Source organism: Arvicanthis niloticus, assembly GCF_011762505.2.
Source record: "Arvicanthis niloticus isolate mArvNil1 chromosome Y unlocalized genomic scaffold, mArvNil1.pat.X SUPER_Y_unloc_23, whole genome shotgun sequence".
Classification (NCBI taxonomy): Eukaryota; Metazoa; Chordata; class Mammalia; order Rodentia; family Muridae; genus Arvicanthis; species Arvicanthis niloticus.
The window spans coordinates 11,636-28,847 of NW_023045014.1; the positions used below are offsets into that span (position 1 = coordinate 11,636).

The 17,212-nt window shown below is 36.9% G+C and overlaps 1 pseudogene; it reads left to right on the forward strand.

The window, feature by feature from the left end:
* The first annotated feature begins 3,366 nt into the window (after positions 1 to 3,366).
* Positions 3,367 to 16,395, forward strand: LOC143433973 (uncharacterized; annotated as a pseudogene).
* The last annotated feature ends 817 nt before the right edge of the window (positions 16,396 to 17,212 follow it).

Sequence of the window (17,212 nt, forward strand, 5' to 3'; positions counted from 1 at the left end):
ATTTTTTATTTAACATTTTATATTTATGTTTTGTATTTTACATTTTATATTTTAAATTTTAGTTTATTTCATATTTTATTTAATATTTATTTCTTATTATATATATATATATAATATATCATATATATAATTTATAATATTTTGTATTTTATATTTAATGTTATATTTTATATTATTTTATATTTTACTTTACTTTTAGTTTTTTATTTTCTATTTTCTATTTTATGTTTTAAATTGTGTTTTTTATTTTCATTTACATGTCTTATATTTATAGTTTGCATCTTATATTTTATTATATATTTAAATTTTATTTTACATGTTATATATTATGTTTTATGTTTTATATTTTATATTATTTTCTATTTTATTTTGCTTTCATTTTTTAATTTTATATTTTATATTTGATGTATTTTATATTTTATTTACTTTTTATTTTATTTTCATTATATTTATATTATATTTTATACATATGGTTTATAAGTTACATTTCATATTTATTATATATTTTAATTTTAAATTATAATTTTATATATTTACATTTAATTTCATATTTTCTATTATTTAATATTTTTTTCTTTACTTTTTTATTTTTTATTTTATATTTTATATTTGATTTATTTTATATTTCATTTTATTTCATATTTTATATTTATGTTTTATATTTTACATATATTTGAAATTTTAAATTTTGTTTTATTTCATTTTATATTTTATATTATTTATTTCATATTAATATTTATATTATATTGTATGTTTTAGTTTGTATTTTATATTATTTTCCATTTTAATTTACTCTTTTTAATTTTGTATTTTAAATTTTATATTACCGAATTTTATGTGTCGTTTTATTTTATTTTTATTTTATATCTTATATTTACATTTACATTATAATTATTATCGATGTTTTATATTTAATATTTTTTCTATTGTAGTTTAATTTAATTTTTAATTTTGTATTTTAGAATTTATATTCGACGTATTTTATTTTTATTTTTATATTTTATGTTTTATAGTTGATGCATCTGATTGATGAATTCGGAGATGCGGCTTCATCATCTCTATCGATTTTCCGATGATTTATTTCCCAGCCGACACAACACGGAGACAAACCCATAAGGGACGAGATAAGGCCCTGAGACCCTGGCGGACAGGGGTTGACCAAGGCAGGTGGCAAAGAAAGCACTGGAAATTATTGATTAATAATAATTAGTTATTATTTCGGGGGGGTCCTGCGAATTTATACACATATCTGAATTTTTGTTTATTATACACATATTTATATATATTACAGAAACATATATGTTACAGACATATTTATATATATTACAGACATATTTATATATATTACAGACATATTTTTATATATTACAGACATTTATATATTACAGATATATTTATATATATTATACATATATTTACATATATTACAGACATAATTGTATATATTATATACATATTTATATATATTACAGACATATTAATATATATTTCGGACATATTTATATATATTAGACATTTATATATATTACAGCCATTTACATATATTACAGCCATATATATTACAGATATATTTACATATATTACAGACATATTTATATATATTACAGACATATTTATATATTACAGACATATTTATATATATTACAGACATTTATATATATATTGCAGACATATTTACATATATTACAGACATATTTATATATATTCCTGCAGACATATACATTAGACATACTTATACATATTATAGACATATATATATTAGACATATTTATATATATTACATATTTATATATATTGCTGTAGACATATGTTAGACATACTTATACATTATAGACATATATATTAGACATATTTATATATATTACAGACATATTTATATATATTATAGACCTGTAATGTGTACAATAAACAGATATTCAAATATGTGTATAAGAAACAAATATTCAGATCCATGTTCCGTAATATAAATATGTCGATGAGATACGAATGTTCAGATATGTGCATAATATATACTAATATGTAAATATATGTAATGTGCATAATATATATATATAAGTATGTAAATATATAATGTGTATAATATATATAAATATATAAATACATATAAATACTTTTCTAACCATAGGTTGGCATTACTGGAAATAAAAGATACGTGAAGAAATAATTCTATCTTTTAATGATGAAGAACTATTTAATTCAATTTAATTTTTTAAATTAAAATTAATGTAATTAATTGAGTTTAATGATGAAGAAGGAAAGAAACTAATTTAATTTTTAATTTTTAAATTTCAATAGGGAATGCTGGGTAATGTTGGGAGCAGGGAGAAGAGGTGGGCAGGAAGAGATGATCTTAGCATCCACAGGCAGACATAGTCAGGACAGAGGTAAAGCTGCCTCTGGTGTTTAGTACAGTGCTAGGGAAAAACTGTGATCATTGCATCTGGGATAACAGACAGTGTGGTAGATCTATAGAACGCTTACCTGTGTCCTGGCAGGTAAAGCATGTGGTTGAACAGGGACTGTCTGCCTAAGTGGGGCTGAGACACAGGGATGAGACAGGAAAGGAAGGGCAGGTGGGCATTGTCTATCTTATCTATAAGATGATGCACAGGGAGACAGGCAACTTCCACTGGTATTCTGTCTCAGCGTAAGTGCAACTGATATTAGGATCTGCAGTAACAGATAGTGAGGCAGGTCTTTGGACAAAGTACCCTTTCTATTGCCATGCATGGCTTGTGGTTGAACAGGAGCGTTTTTCAATAATCAGGACCTCAGGCCAAAGATGAGTTTGTAAACCCCAATCAATTCTGTTTCTGAGAGTGCACAAAGTCCACTTGAGCAAACATCCTATGACAAACCATCCTAGTCAACAGCCAGTCAAGGTACAACTGCAGGGTTAAGCTACATATTGGTAACTAATACACCTTACAGAGACAAAGTTAGTCTATCCATCATGGTTGTCAGATGATTTTGCCCCCTTGATTGGTTCCTGCAGATTATGCCAGTCATGCAGCTTTTTAAATATTAAGTTGCTGACCTGTATGTTAATGCCCCAATCTTGCTGTAACTACAATAAATACTCAGTACCTCTAGACTCTCAGTTTAGATCTCATGTGAGGCTGACTGATGAGAATCCTTATTACAGAGCTCATGATAAAGACCTCCATGTGTTTGCATTACAATAGGCTACTTGTTGGTCTTTGGGGTCTCTGTGACCTGGACATAACATCTTAGTGCATTGACCCAAGACCCTCAGGACTCCCAACTAAAGGATTGAAAGGCCGGTTGTTAATAGCCCCCATTCTTTTTGGGTCAGTGGCTTGTCTGCCAGATTTGAGATAGTGTGCCTTGGTTTTCAGGTTTTTCTTGAGTATTGTGGAGGGAGATGACTAAATTGAACATGGAACCCTGCTACAGTGGATACGCTGGAGAGTCACAGCGTCGAAGTGCTTCGAAGATGTTCCAGAGCCTGGTATAGTGGATGGTGTTTCTCTGGTCTTAATTTCTTGGAAGGTTAGAGCAGACTTAAAACCCTGCTACAGGGCTCACAGCTGCCCTCCTGTCTTCATTTTCTCCTTTGTCCAAATGGAGGAATCTACTGGTAGCCTTTACCGCCCCCTTGTGGCTGTCTATTTTAGCTGTGGAAGTTTGTCATTCTCTCACTGAGGAAATGAGACAGACTCCATCCTAATTGATTTAGTTACTAGCCCCACACCTTGGGTTAAATCCTTCTTAACAACAGGACCTAGACCCATTGACTAGTCCATGACAGAGAGTTCTTAAAGACAGGATCCAGGGCAAAATCAGGCTCTGCCTACCTTATTTTACAGGGTAGAAAAACAAAGACCTCATTTCCCACCTCCTTAACTACCCTCTGTGCAGTTCATGTGTGACTCTGTAGTTTTGAACTTGGAGCTGTCATAAGATGGGAGGTTGTTCTTCATTGATTGTCACAAATTTATCATATCTTTTTTGGGTCAGAGATCCTGTTCTTTATTGGTGGTCATTTGTGTTGTGTGAGACAATCTGCTTTTCTGTCCACCTTCCAGCTGTTTTAGCTTCCTCTTTGGTAGCACTGGCCTGGGAACCCAGGGTTAAAGACATCTCACCCCAGAGCAGCACAGCCTCTGAGCTCCCCATTCCAGTGTATCCTTCCCTGCTCTGAGCCAGGTGCCCTCCCTATTTTGTCCTTGCTCAGCCACAACTCCAAGTTCCTCATGGGGTGGCAGGAGCTCCTGTAATTGATATGGTTAAATCATTGGTTGTATGTGTTCTAACAACTTCCTCATTTATTATTGTGTCTGTGTCATAGTAGTTTTCAGTTCTCGGCATTTCAGAGCTACAGTCATCTGAAGGAACCTCAGTTGAAGGCATGCCCTCATCAGAATGGCTGGGTGCTATGTCTGTGAGAGGTAGTGTTGATGATTGATTAGGAAGGCTCTTCTTTTGAGGGTGGCAATATCCCTAAGCAAGTGGTCCTGGGCTGGATGAGAGAGCAGGCTGAGCATGAGACAGTGACCAAACAAGAAAGCAAGCCAGGAGACAATGTTTGTCCATGTTTTTTTCATTGTATATTTTATTTACATTTCAGATGCCATTCCCTTTCCCCACCCCCAACCCCAAGAAAAGCCCTATCCCATGCCCTTTTTTTCCTTTATGCTTTTGTACAACTTTTTAAAAAGTATTAATTAAAGGCATTATAAGTTTGTTAATGCTGAATCAGAAGTGTAACCCAATACCCAACCTAGATATATAAACTATCTTTTACTGGTGGAGACACGTGAACATTTGCCTCCATGTCCCCCCATTTCTCTCTCTTTCTCTCTCTCATCACCTAGCTTCCCCTCTCCTTCTTCTCCTCCTCTCCTTACTCCTTCTCTTCCTCTCGGTACTCCTTCACAGCTTCGTTCCTCTTACATATCACCCTTCCTGTTAAAATATAACTTTACTCTCAAAATACATTTAGAGCATAATTATGTCAATTTGTACCAGTGAGGTACAAGATAGTCCTAATACCCAGTCCATCATTTTGTTGACTAACCAGAACCTCTGTCATCTATCCTAACTAAAACTCTTAGTGCTGAACCTGGATTTTTTCCTTGGTTTTAGAATGAGTGTCAGCTGAAAACCATCCACTCAAAAATTTTCTCTCAAGGTAAATAGCCAGGATTGGCTATGAGACCATAGGTCTTCAACAGCGTCAGAAATCCAGAATGGCTGAGTTAATTGTCCATGCTTTTTGCTTTCAGTTTCTAATCTAAGCTCCCAAAATGATGGACTGTGATCTGACAGAATCATGTAAAACAGACATTTATTACCTGAGATGCTTTTGTTTAGAGGATTCAATCACAGCAGAAGAGTAGCAAGTTAGAACAACAACAACAACTTTATTTTGCTGCTGTACAGAATCTATGTTGTAGATTGTATTCTTGTGGACAGGACAAATTTTGAGTAGAAAGATTTTTGGATTGGTTGGGGTCTTTAACTCTCCATTAAGGGTCCTGCCTGATGCAGGATGTGGCCTCTTCAGCATCCATATCTAACTGCTATACATCTCAGCTAAGATCAACCTTAGACTCCTTGGTACGTATTTATGGTCTCTGATACATCCCAAATGTACCCCCTCAACCCCAGCCAGCTGCAGATTTTGATTCATTTTCCCCTCTGGCCCTCTCTTGTCTCTCACCACACCTGTTGCTGGTTCTCCTCATTTCCCCTTTCTTATCTGCTCTCCCATGCAGTTCTCTCTCTTCCATCTGCCTCCTATGATTGCTTTAGTCCCCCTTCTGAGTGATATTCAATCATGCTCATTTCGGCCTTCCTTGTTGTTTAGTTTCTTTGTGTCTATGAAGTGTAGTGTGGGTTTCCTGTATTTTATGATTATTATTCACTTGTAAGTGAGTACATACATGCACGTGCTTTTAGATCTGGGTTACCTCAATCGAGATGATAGTTTCTAGCTGTATCCATTTGCCTGCAAAATTCATAATGTCCTTGTATTTAATAGCTAAATAGTTTTTCCTTTTGTAAATACATTTTCTATATCCATATTTTGGTTGAACAGCATCTGGATTATTTCCACTTTCAAGTTGTTATAAATAAAATGGCTCTGAATTAGTGGAGTCCCTACTTTAAGTCACCTGCCTTCACAGAGTTCCTCCTGTATCTCCTGTTGGTCCTTTGAGAGGGTGTGATCCCCTGGGAATCCATGATGGTACATCAGGTCTGTATTGGGTTAAGTGCATCCTATTCACTGAGGCGAGACGTGGCAGCGCAGTTATGGGAACAGATTCCAATGATAGACAGCAGCTTTAGGGACAGCTCCTGCTACAGGTGTTGTAGGACCATCATGAAGACTGAGCTGCACATCTGCTACTTATAGGCCATTGGTCCTTTGTCCACCTGTGAGTGTTATTGGTTTTGTCTCAGTTTCTTAATGGCCCCAAGGGTCAAGGTTAATTGAGTCTGCTGGTCTTCCTATGGAGTTCCTATCCTGTTCAGGGCACTCAATCCTTCCCCCAACTTTCCCATCAGAGTTACCAAGGTGCATGCAATGATTGACTGTGGATCTCTGCTTCTGCTTCAGTCAGCTGCAGGGTGGAGCCTCTCAATGGACAATTATGCAATGCTCCTGTGTGGGAGCATCACAGAGTATCCTTAATAATGTCATGGATTCAAGCTTGTCCATGTTTGTCTCCAATTGAATGAGTTTTCATTGTCCATTCCTTCAGTCTCTGCTCCAGCTTTATCTCTGCATTTGTTTTACACAGGATAAATTTTGTTCTGGGTGTCTCCAGTGTTGTGGTTGAATCTGATCCTTCAGCTTTCTTCTCATGTTCCCATACATTCCCCATTTGGACTCTGTCCCTCAATCACATAAGAGACTGTGCACACATTTGCTGTTCAATGCTATGCTATTTTGCAAACCTGGTGGTTTTATATTTTTAACTTTATTCATTCTGTTTTTGGTTTTCTACAACAAAATTCTCTATTAAGCTATTCCTGTTCTGATTGTAGATATAGAAACCACAGAAGTTCCCTGACATGTTTTTGTTCAATAAGCACATGATTTTTTGCTGCTCTTCATCCACATATTTAATTTTGAAATTCAGCCTAATATATAAATTATATTCTATTTCTCTGGATTGCTTATGCTCATGTCATCAATATTATCTGATGCTTCAGGTTCATTGAATTGCAGGTATATGATGTTCTGCCTCTTATGTTTGTTGTGAAATTTTTGAATAAATAAGTGTATTATGGCTGGGTACATGAATATGAATGTGTGCCTCATCTTTACTGTTGTCAGAAGATGGCCTCAGAACTCATGATCTTGAAGATATGGACAGGTGTTGGTCCACATGTGTATGCTAGAAATTGACCATTATTATGTGTAAGACCAGCAAGAGCTTCCATCTCCTGAGCTATAACTCCTTGTTTTGTTTTGTTTTGTTTTTGTTTTGTTTTTCGAGACAGGGTTTCTCTGTGTAGTCCTGGCTGCTGAACTGCATTCTTTATTTCCGATCAACGTATACATTACTGCTGGGTGGTGGTACTGCACACCTTTAATGCCAGCACTTGAGGGGCAGAGACAGGATTTCTGAGTTCCAAGTCAGCCTGGTCTACAGAGTGAGTTCCAAAGCCGGCCAGGGCTATACACAGAAACCCTGTCTCGAACACACACACACACAAAACAAACAAACAAACAAACAAACAAAACATATGTATTACTAATATTTTAATCTGCCAATTTTAACTGTTTACACATGCATTCCCTTTTCATAAAATTTAATTAATGTTGCTGTTTAAGCTGGTTCACTTTATGTTTATGCAAGGTAAATACAGAACTGCAGTGAATGCATAATTCTTTGCAGTAACTTCAGTAAAGAACTGTGAGTTCATTCTATCATTTTTGTTTCCTGGTTTATTTTTGTAGCAGAGTGAGGTTCTTAACATGTAAGTTTTGCTGTCCTGAAACTCATTGCATAGACTGTGCTGGCATCCAGCTCAGTGACATACACCTGCCTGTACCTCTGCAATAAAGACATGAGCAAATACAGACAGCTCGCCCATCACCTTTGTAGTTAGTAATTGTTCATATAGCTTTTCAGATGTGTGCTCAGTACAGTTGATCTGTTTCCCCTTGCATATCCTTCTCAATTGCCATTTGTGTTGCAAATCTATATTCTATTCTAAGGGTTCAGGAGTGACACAGCTGAACCCTCTGTCAAGGATTCAAGTGTCAATATTTCAAGTTTCTTCTAAACTGACATGGTGATTATATTATAATTCGTGTGTCAGAAAATAAGTGGAGGAATCATGTGAATTATAAGATTATATTGTCTAGGAAGCATAACTTTACTTTGTAGTGATGTCAGTATCAGACTTTGTGTTGTACACATATGCATATTTTTATTTCTCAGGACTGGCTGTGATAGGATACCTTGGATTTCTTGGTGGCATATTTTCCTGGATATTATTTATTATATTCCAATTGTGGTGTCTAGGCCTCTGGGTTTGAAGTGATTATTGATTTAGGTACTGATTTCTGGACTTTTCTTGCTTGGGTGGGAGTTTTGTTCCTGGGTTGCTGTTTGATGTCTGGATTTACAAAGAGAGTTGCCTGAATGTTGCCTCTTTTACTGACCTGTTTGGTGGGTATCCTCAAGAGAGAATGCTGGGTAATATTGGGAGCAGTGAGAAGAGGTGAGCAGGAAGAGATGATCTTAGCAATCCACAAGGAGACATAGTCAGGACAGAGGTAAAGCTGCCTCTGGTGTTTAGTACAGTGCTAGGGGAAACTGTGATCTTTGCATCTGGGATAACAGACAGTGTGGTAGATCTATAGAAAGCTTATATTGTGTCCTGGCAGGTAAAGCATGTGGTTGAACAGGGACTGTCTGCCCAAGTGGGGCTGAGACACAGGGATGAGGCAGGAAAGGAAGGGCAGCTGGGCATTGTCTATCTTATCTATAAGATGATGCACAGGGAGACAGGCAACTTCCACTTGTATTCTGTCTCAGAGTAAGTGCAACTGATATTAGGATCTGCAGTAACAGTGAGGTAGGTCTTTGGACAAAGTACCTTTTCTACTGCAGTGCATGGTTTGTGGTTGAACAGGAGCATCTTTCAATAATAAGGGCCTCAGGCACAAAGATGAGTTTGTAAAGCACAATCAGTTCTGTTTTAGAGAGCTCACAAAGTCCACTTGAGCAAACATCCCATGACAAGCCCACCTTGTCCACAGCCAGTGAAGGTACAACTGCAGGGTTAAGCTACATATTGATAACTAATACACCTTACAGAGAAAAAGTTAGTCTACCCATCATGGTTGTCAGATGATGCTTTGCCCTTTTGATTGGTTCCTACAGATTATGCCAGACATGTAGTTTTTAAAATGTTAAGTTGCTGACCTGTGTGTTAATGTTCCAATCTCGCTATAACTACAATAAATACCTAGCACCTCTAGACTTGATCTCTCAGATTCGATCTCATGTGAGGATGCCTGGTGAAAATCCTTATTACAGAGCTCATAATAAAGACCTCCATGTGTTTGCATTGCAATAGGCTCCTTGTTGGTCATTGTGCCCTCTGTGGCTTGAACATAACATCTTGGTGTATTGACCCAAGATCCTCAGGACTTCCAACTAAAGGATTGAAAGGCCGGTTGTTAAGATGAACCATTGTTCTTCATGTGTCAGTGGCTTCTCTGCCAGATTTTTGTGTATGCCTTGGTTTTCAGGTTTTTCTTGATTATATGTGGAGGGAGATGACTAAATTGAACATGGAACCCTGCTATACTGGATATGCTGGACAGTCACAGTCCCAAAGTGCTTCAAAGATGTTTTACAGCCTCGTATAGTGGACGGTGTTTCTCTGGTCTTAATTTCTGGTAAGGGTAGCACTGGCCTGGCAACCCAGAGTTAAAGTTGTTCACCCCAGGTCAGCACAGCCTCTGAGCTCCCCATTCCAGTGTATCCTTCCATACTCTGAGCCAGGTGCCCTCCATATTTTGTCCTTGCTCAGCCACAACTCCAACTCCCTCATGGGGTAGCATGGCCTCTTGTTAGCTCATTGTTTTTGGGATGTTACAACCTTCTTATTTATTTCTTATTTATTATTGTGTCTGTGTCATAGTTGTCTAAAATTCTCAGCATTTCAGAGCTACAGTCATCTGAAGGAGGCTCAATCGAGGGCCTGCCCTCATCTGAATGGCTGGTTGCTATATCTGTGAGAGATAGTGTTGATGATTGATTAGGAAGGCTCTTCCACTGAGGGATGCAATATCCCTAAGCAAGTGGTCCTGGGCTGGATGAGAAAGCAGGCTGAGCATGAGAAAGTGACCAAGCAAGAGACCAAGACAGTGTTTGTCCATGCTTTTTGCCTTCAGTTTCTAACCTAGCTCAAAAAGTGATGGACTGTGATCTGACTGAACCATGCAGAACAACCATTTATTACCTGAGAGGCCTTTGCGTAGAGGATTCAATCACAGCAGCAGAGTGGCAAGTTAGAACAGCAACATGGTATCAAAGGGTTATTTTGCTTCTGGACAGAATCTATGTTGTAGATTGCATTCCTGTGGATAAGAACAAATTTGGGGTATAAAGGTTTTTGGATTGGTTGATGTCTTTAACTCTCAACTGGGGGTCCTGCCTGACTGCAGATGTGGCCTCTTCAGCATCCATATTTCACTGCTATGCATCTCAGCTAAGATCAACTCCATAGTATCCTTGTCACCCTCCAATTTATGGTCTCTGGCACATCCTAAATATAACCCTTGCCTTCCCCAGGCAGCTGTAGATTTTGATTCATTTTCCCCCTCTGGCCCTCTCTTGTCTCTTGCCACACCTGTTGCTGGTTCTACCCGATTCCTCTTTCTTATCTGCTCTCCCATCTAGTTCTCTCTCTTCCATCTGCCTCCTATGATTGCTTATTCCCCCTTCTGTGTGGGATTCAACCATGTTCATTTGGGCCTTCCTTCTTGTTTAGTTTCTTTCTATCTATGGAGTGTAGTGTGGGTTTCCTGTATTTTATGATTATTATTCACTTGTGAGTACATACATGCACGTGCTTTTAAATCTAGGTTACCTCACAGAGATGATAGTATTTAGCTGTATCCATTTGTGTGCAAAATTCATGTTGTCATTGTATTTAATAGCTGAATAATGTTTCATTTTGTAAATGAACCACATTTTCCATATCCATATTTTGGTTGAGGGGCGTCTGGATTCTTTCCAGTTTTAATTTTTTGTAATTAAAATGGCTATGAACTTAGTAGAGTCCCTACTCTAAGTCGCCTGCCTTCACAGACTCTCTACTGTATCTTCTGTTTGTCCTTTGAGAGGATATGGGCCCCTGGGTATCCATGATGGTGTATCAAGTCTGTATTGGGTTATGTGCATCCTCGCTACTGAGGCCAGAAGTTTCAGCCCAGTTAAAGAAACAAATTGCAACAATAGCACCTTTAGGGACAGCTCCTACTACAGTAGTTGTAGGACCATCATGAAGACTGACCTGCAATCTACCACTTATGGGCCAGGGTCCTTTGTCCAGCCTGTGTGTTATTGTTTGTGGCTCAGTCTCTGAATGTCCCCAAGGATTGAGGTTAGTTGAGTCTGTTGGTCTTCCTGTGGAGTTCCTATCATGTTCAGGGCCCTCAATCCTTCCCCCAACTCTTCCATCAGAGTTACCAAGGTCTATGCAATGTTTGAGTGTAGATCCACTACTGCTTCAGTCAGCTGCTGGGTAGAGTCTCTAAATAGACAATTATGCAATGGGAGCATCACAGAGTATCCTTAATAATTTCATGGATTGGAGCTTGTCCACATGTGTCTCCAATTGAATGAGTTCTCATTGACCATTCCTTCAGTCTCTGCTCCAGATTTACCCCTGCATTTCTCTTAGACAGGACAAATTTGTTCTGGGTGTCTCCAGTGTTGTGGTTGAATCTGATCCTTCAGCTTTCTTCTCATGCTCCCATACATTCCCCATTTGGACTCTGTCCCTAAATCACGTAAGGCACATGCTTTTGTGCTGCTCTTAGTCTACATCTTTCATTTTGAAATTCGGCAAACATTTATAGATTATATTCTATTTCTCCAGATGGCTTCTGCTGACGTCATCAATATTATCTGATTCTTCAGAGTCATTGAATTGCAGGTGTATGATGTTCTGCCTAACTCTTGTGTTTCTTCTGAAATTTTGGATAAATAAGAGTGTTATACATGTGTGCCTGACTATGAATGTGTGCCTCATCTTTACTGTTGTCAGAAGATGGCCTCAGAATTCATGATCATGAAGAAATGGACAGATGTTGGTCCACATGTGTATATCAGAAATTGACCACCATTATGTGGAAGACCAGCAAGAGCTTTCAACTCCTGAGCTATATCTCCTGAACTACGTTCTTTATTTCTGATCAACATATACATTACTAATATTTTCACCTATTTTTAACTGCTTAAACATACATTCCCTTCTAATAAAATTTAATTAATGTTGCTGTTTAAACTTGTTCACTGCATGTTTTTGCAAGATGAATACAGAACTGCAGTGAATGCATAATTCTTTGCAGTAACTTCAGTAAAGAACTGTGAGTTCATTCTATCATTTTTGTTTCCTGCTTTATTTTTGTTGCAGAGTGAGGTTCTTAACATGTAAGTTTTGCTGTCCTGAAACTCATTGCATGGACTGTGCTGGCATCCAACTCAATGAAATCCACCTGCCTGTACCTCTGCAATAAAGACATGAGCAAATACACACAGTTGCCCATCACTTTTGTAGTTAGTAATTGTTCATCCAGCTTTTCAGATGTGTGCTCAGTACAGTTGATCTGTTTCCCCCTGAATATCCCTCTCAGTTGCCATTTGTGTTGCAAGGCTATATCCTATTCTAAGGGTTCAGGAGTGACACAGGTGAACCCTGTGTCAGGGGTTCAAGTGTCAATATTTCAAGTTTCTTCTAAACTGACATAGTGATTATATTAAAATTTGTGTGTCAGAAAATAAGTGGAGGAATCACCTGAATTATTTGATCATATTGTCTAGGAAGCATAACTTTACTTTGTATTGATGTCAGCATCAGGCTTTGTGTTGTATACATGTATGTGATATTTTAGGAAGCAGTGAGTTTTGATGATGTGCATGTGAACTTCACTGCAGAAGAGTGGAATTTGCTGGATTCTTCCCAGAAAAATCTCTACAAAGATGTGATGCTGGAGACCTACTGGAACCTCACTGCTATTGGTAAGACTGAATTTTTTTTTGCTTCTCAAAATAAGGGAAAAATGTTTCTGGGTTACTGATGATCATCTCTTATTTCAATAGAGAACAAGTAATATTGAGTTGAATAAATCAGGTTTATTGCTGTGAAAATTCAGAGTAACTTGAATTTTGCCTAATTCCAATACCATAACATTGATTTTCTTGTACCTTGGTTTTAGGCTATAATTTGGAAGTCCATCATACTAAAGAACAACATCAAACTTCTAGACGTCATGAAAGGTATTTTTTGGGGGGAGGGGGTTTCAAGACAGGGTTTCTCTGTGTAGCCCTGGCTGTCCTGGTACTCACTGTAGACCAGCTGGCCTCGAACTCAGAAATCTGCCTGCCTCTGCCTCCCAAGTGCTGGGATTAAAGGTGTGCACCACCACCACCCGGCCATGAAAGGTAATTTTAATGTTTAATTGAATACAAAAATGCCTGTGAGGAAATTTTAATATGATCTGGATGCTCTAAAGGAAAGCAAGTGTGTAAAATATGAGTCATTTTATTGTAGCTATGATTATAATATTCTCCCAAAACTATGTACCTCCATGTCAGTTATGTGATTGGTGTTTGCAAGGCATTTCTGTAAGCAAGAAGAGAAGGAAACAATGCCTTAAGAGATTCCTTTATTTGATTTGTGTCTCCATTAGAGCTATGTTGTGGAACTACCAATTTGTATAGTCTCATAATATTTAGATGTTGCACATTGAATAGTGATAAACATGTATCCATAACCTTCTAATAATCAAATAGTCCATGATAAGGTTGGTGACACTCGTATTCTTATAGTGAAATTTTTAATTGTATTGTTTTGTCAGTTTATGAGAATCGAGAATGTTGTTTTGGAGAAACATTAATCATGTCTACAATGAACAAAAAGTCAATGCATGTGAATTCAATGTGGAAACATTTCATTTGTTCTGCTTTTTTAATGGTGGTATCAATTGTCAGAATGGATGAAACCATGTGAGCATAGAGATACTAAAAAAAAAACAACCTCTGTCTATTTCACAACAATGAGAAGATATGTAGTATTCTGCCTTTGGTAGACTTTCTGAATATGATAGGTGTTTACAATTAATTGGTTTTCTGTACTTTACCCAAATTCACACCACAGAAAATCTTTATGGGTACTAGAAGTTTGCAGTTCTTTTGTTCATCCTGTTTCACAGTGCTGTTGTGGTGCGATGCACACTACAGGAAAAACTAAGAATGCAATCAGAGTTTTAATGCTCTTAGTTGTTCCATTTCATTCTGACCTATGAATGCATCATCTAGAAATCTCATATAGAAAAAGGATGTTATAAATGTGAGCCATGTAGTAAATACTCTTACCATCACAGGTATTTTCAAAGAGGTAAAGCAACCCACAGTGAGCAAGTACAACCGTGAACATCAAAGTGATAAAAGCATAAGATCTGAGTGTTCTTTATTATGAGACCAACTGTAAAATTGATTCATAATGATAAAATAATTGATCAGGCTAATAAATGTGATAAAGCTTTCACATGTGTCCATTACTGTTGCAGGCATGAAAGAAGGCACAATGGAGAGAAACTTTATGAATGTAACCAATGTGGTAAAGCCTTTTCATATCGCAGTCATCACCAAAGACATAAAAGAACACATACTGGAGAGAAGCCTTATGAATGTAATCAATGTGGTAAAGCCTTTTCATGTCACAATAGTCTCCAAAGACATAAAAGAACACATACTGGAGAGAAACCTTATGAATGTGATCAATGTGGTAAAGCCTTTTCACAAAACAGTAGTCTCCAATATCATAAAAGAACACATACTGGAGAGAAACCTTATGAATGTAATCAATGTGGTAAAGCCTTTTCACAACACAGTAGTCTCCAATATCATAAAAGAACACATACTGGAGAGAAACCTTATGAATGTAATCAATGTGGTAAAGCCTTTTTAAGTCACAGTAATCTCCAAAGTCATAAAAGTACACATCTTGGAGAGAAGCCTCATGAATGTAATCAATGTGGTAAAGCCTTTTTACGTCACATTAGTCTCCAATATCATAAAAGAACACATACTGGAGAGAAGCCTCATGAATGTAATCAATGTGGTAAAGCCTTTTCATGTCACAGTAGTCTCCAAAGACATAAAAGAACACATACTGGAGAGAAACCTTATGAATGTGATCAATGTGGTAAAGCCTTTTCACAACACAGTAGTCTCCAATATCATAAAAGAACACATACTGGAGAGAAACCTTATGAATGTAATCAATGTGGTAAAGCCTTTTCACAACACAGTAGTCTCCAATATCATAAAAGAACACATACTGGAGAGAAACCTTATGAATGTAATCAATGTGGTAAAGCCTTTTTAAGTCACAGTAATCTCCAAAGTCATAAAAGTACACATCTTGGAGAGAAGCCTCATGAATGTAATCAATGTGGTAAAGCCTTTTTACGTCACAGTAATCTCCAAAGTCATAAAAGTACACATCTTGGAGAGAAGCCTCATGAATGTAATCAATGTGGTAAAGCCTTTTCACGTCACAGTCATCTCCAATATCATAAAAGAACACATACTGGAGAGAAACCTTATGATTGTAATCAATGTGGTAAAGCCTTTTCATATCACCGTCATCTCCAATATCATAAAAGAATACATACTGGAGAGAAACCTTATGAATGTAATCAATGTGGTAAAGCCTTTTCACAACACAGTCATCTCCAAAGACATGAAAGAACACATACTGGATAGAAACCTTATGAATGTAATCAATGAGGCAAAGCCTTTACAAGTTCCAGTTATCTCCCATATAATAAAAAACCCATACTAGAGAGAAACCTTATGAATGTAATCAATATGGTAAAGGCTTTACACAACTGGGTCATCTGCAATATCATAAAAATGCATACCAGAGAGAATTCTTAGATATGTAATCAATGTGGAAAAAAATCATTTATAATTGAAAATTCTCCAAAGACATAAATGTTCACATACTGGAGAAAAACTGTGTGAATGTAATTAATATGGTAAACGCCTTTTCAGAAAATTTTTGTCTCCAAAGCCATAAAACAACCCATATTGGAAAGAAACCTATGAATGTAATCATTGTGGTGAAAGTGTTAAAATTTTTCAAAAACTTATAGCATGCTGAGAGGAACTAAGAGTACAGGTCAGCTCATTCGTGAACTCTGTGTTTCAGAAATTTGGCTGATCACAAGATGGTTGAGTACTAATAGGCTGTTGAGAATAGCGTATACAGAATATTCTCCCTGACAGTTACTTAGACCCTGTCACAAACTGAATAATGTGCTGGGACTTTCCACAGGTGCTTTCCAATAAGCCCCCTTGACCCCCTCTGGATTATGGTTTTTTCCTTGTGGTTTTGCCTTTAAATTCTCTGTGCCTCCAAAGCTCGGGGTCAAACCCCATAGACCCTGCATGGGTTCTGGGTCTTGACCTCAGCATGCTGGTCAAAATATACCTCTTGCTGATTACATCGACTTCTATGGCTTGTGAGTTATTGGGTGACCATGAATTCCTGAGGATTTGGTGGGGGGGGAGTTCTTCCCTTTTGTGAGGACTTTATAGTGGTAAAAGTCTTTCTATAAAGATTTTTTCCAAAACATAAAAGAACAGGTATTGGACAGAATGATGAATGTAATCTTTGAGCTAAATAAAGCCTTTGCATGTCCCACTAATCTAAAAAACATAAAAGATCCCACATTGGAAGAAACCTCATGAATATGATCAACATGGTAAAGACTTTTCACAACTTTAGCATCTCCATTACTATAAAAGAACAGGTACAGGAGAGAAACCTCATGAATATAATCAGTGTTGTAAAGCATTTGCAAGTCACAGTCATCTGCAGTGACAGGAGAGATCACATACCAGAGAGAAACCTGCTTGAATATTCACAATGTGGTAAAGCCTTTGCATGTCAGAGTTCTTTACACATACACAAAGAA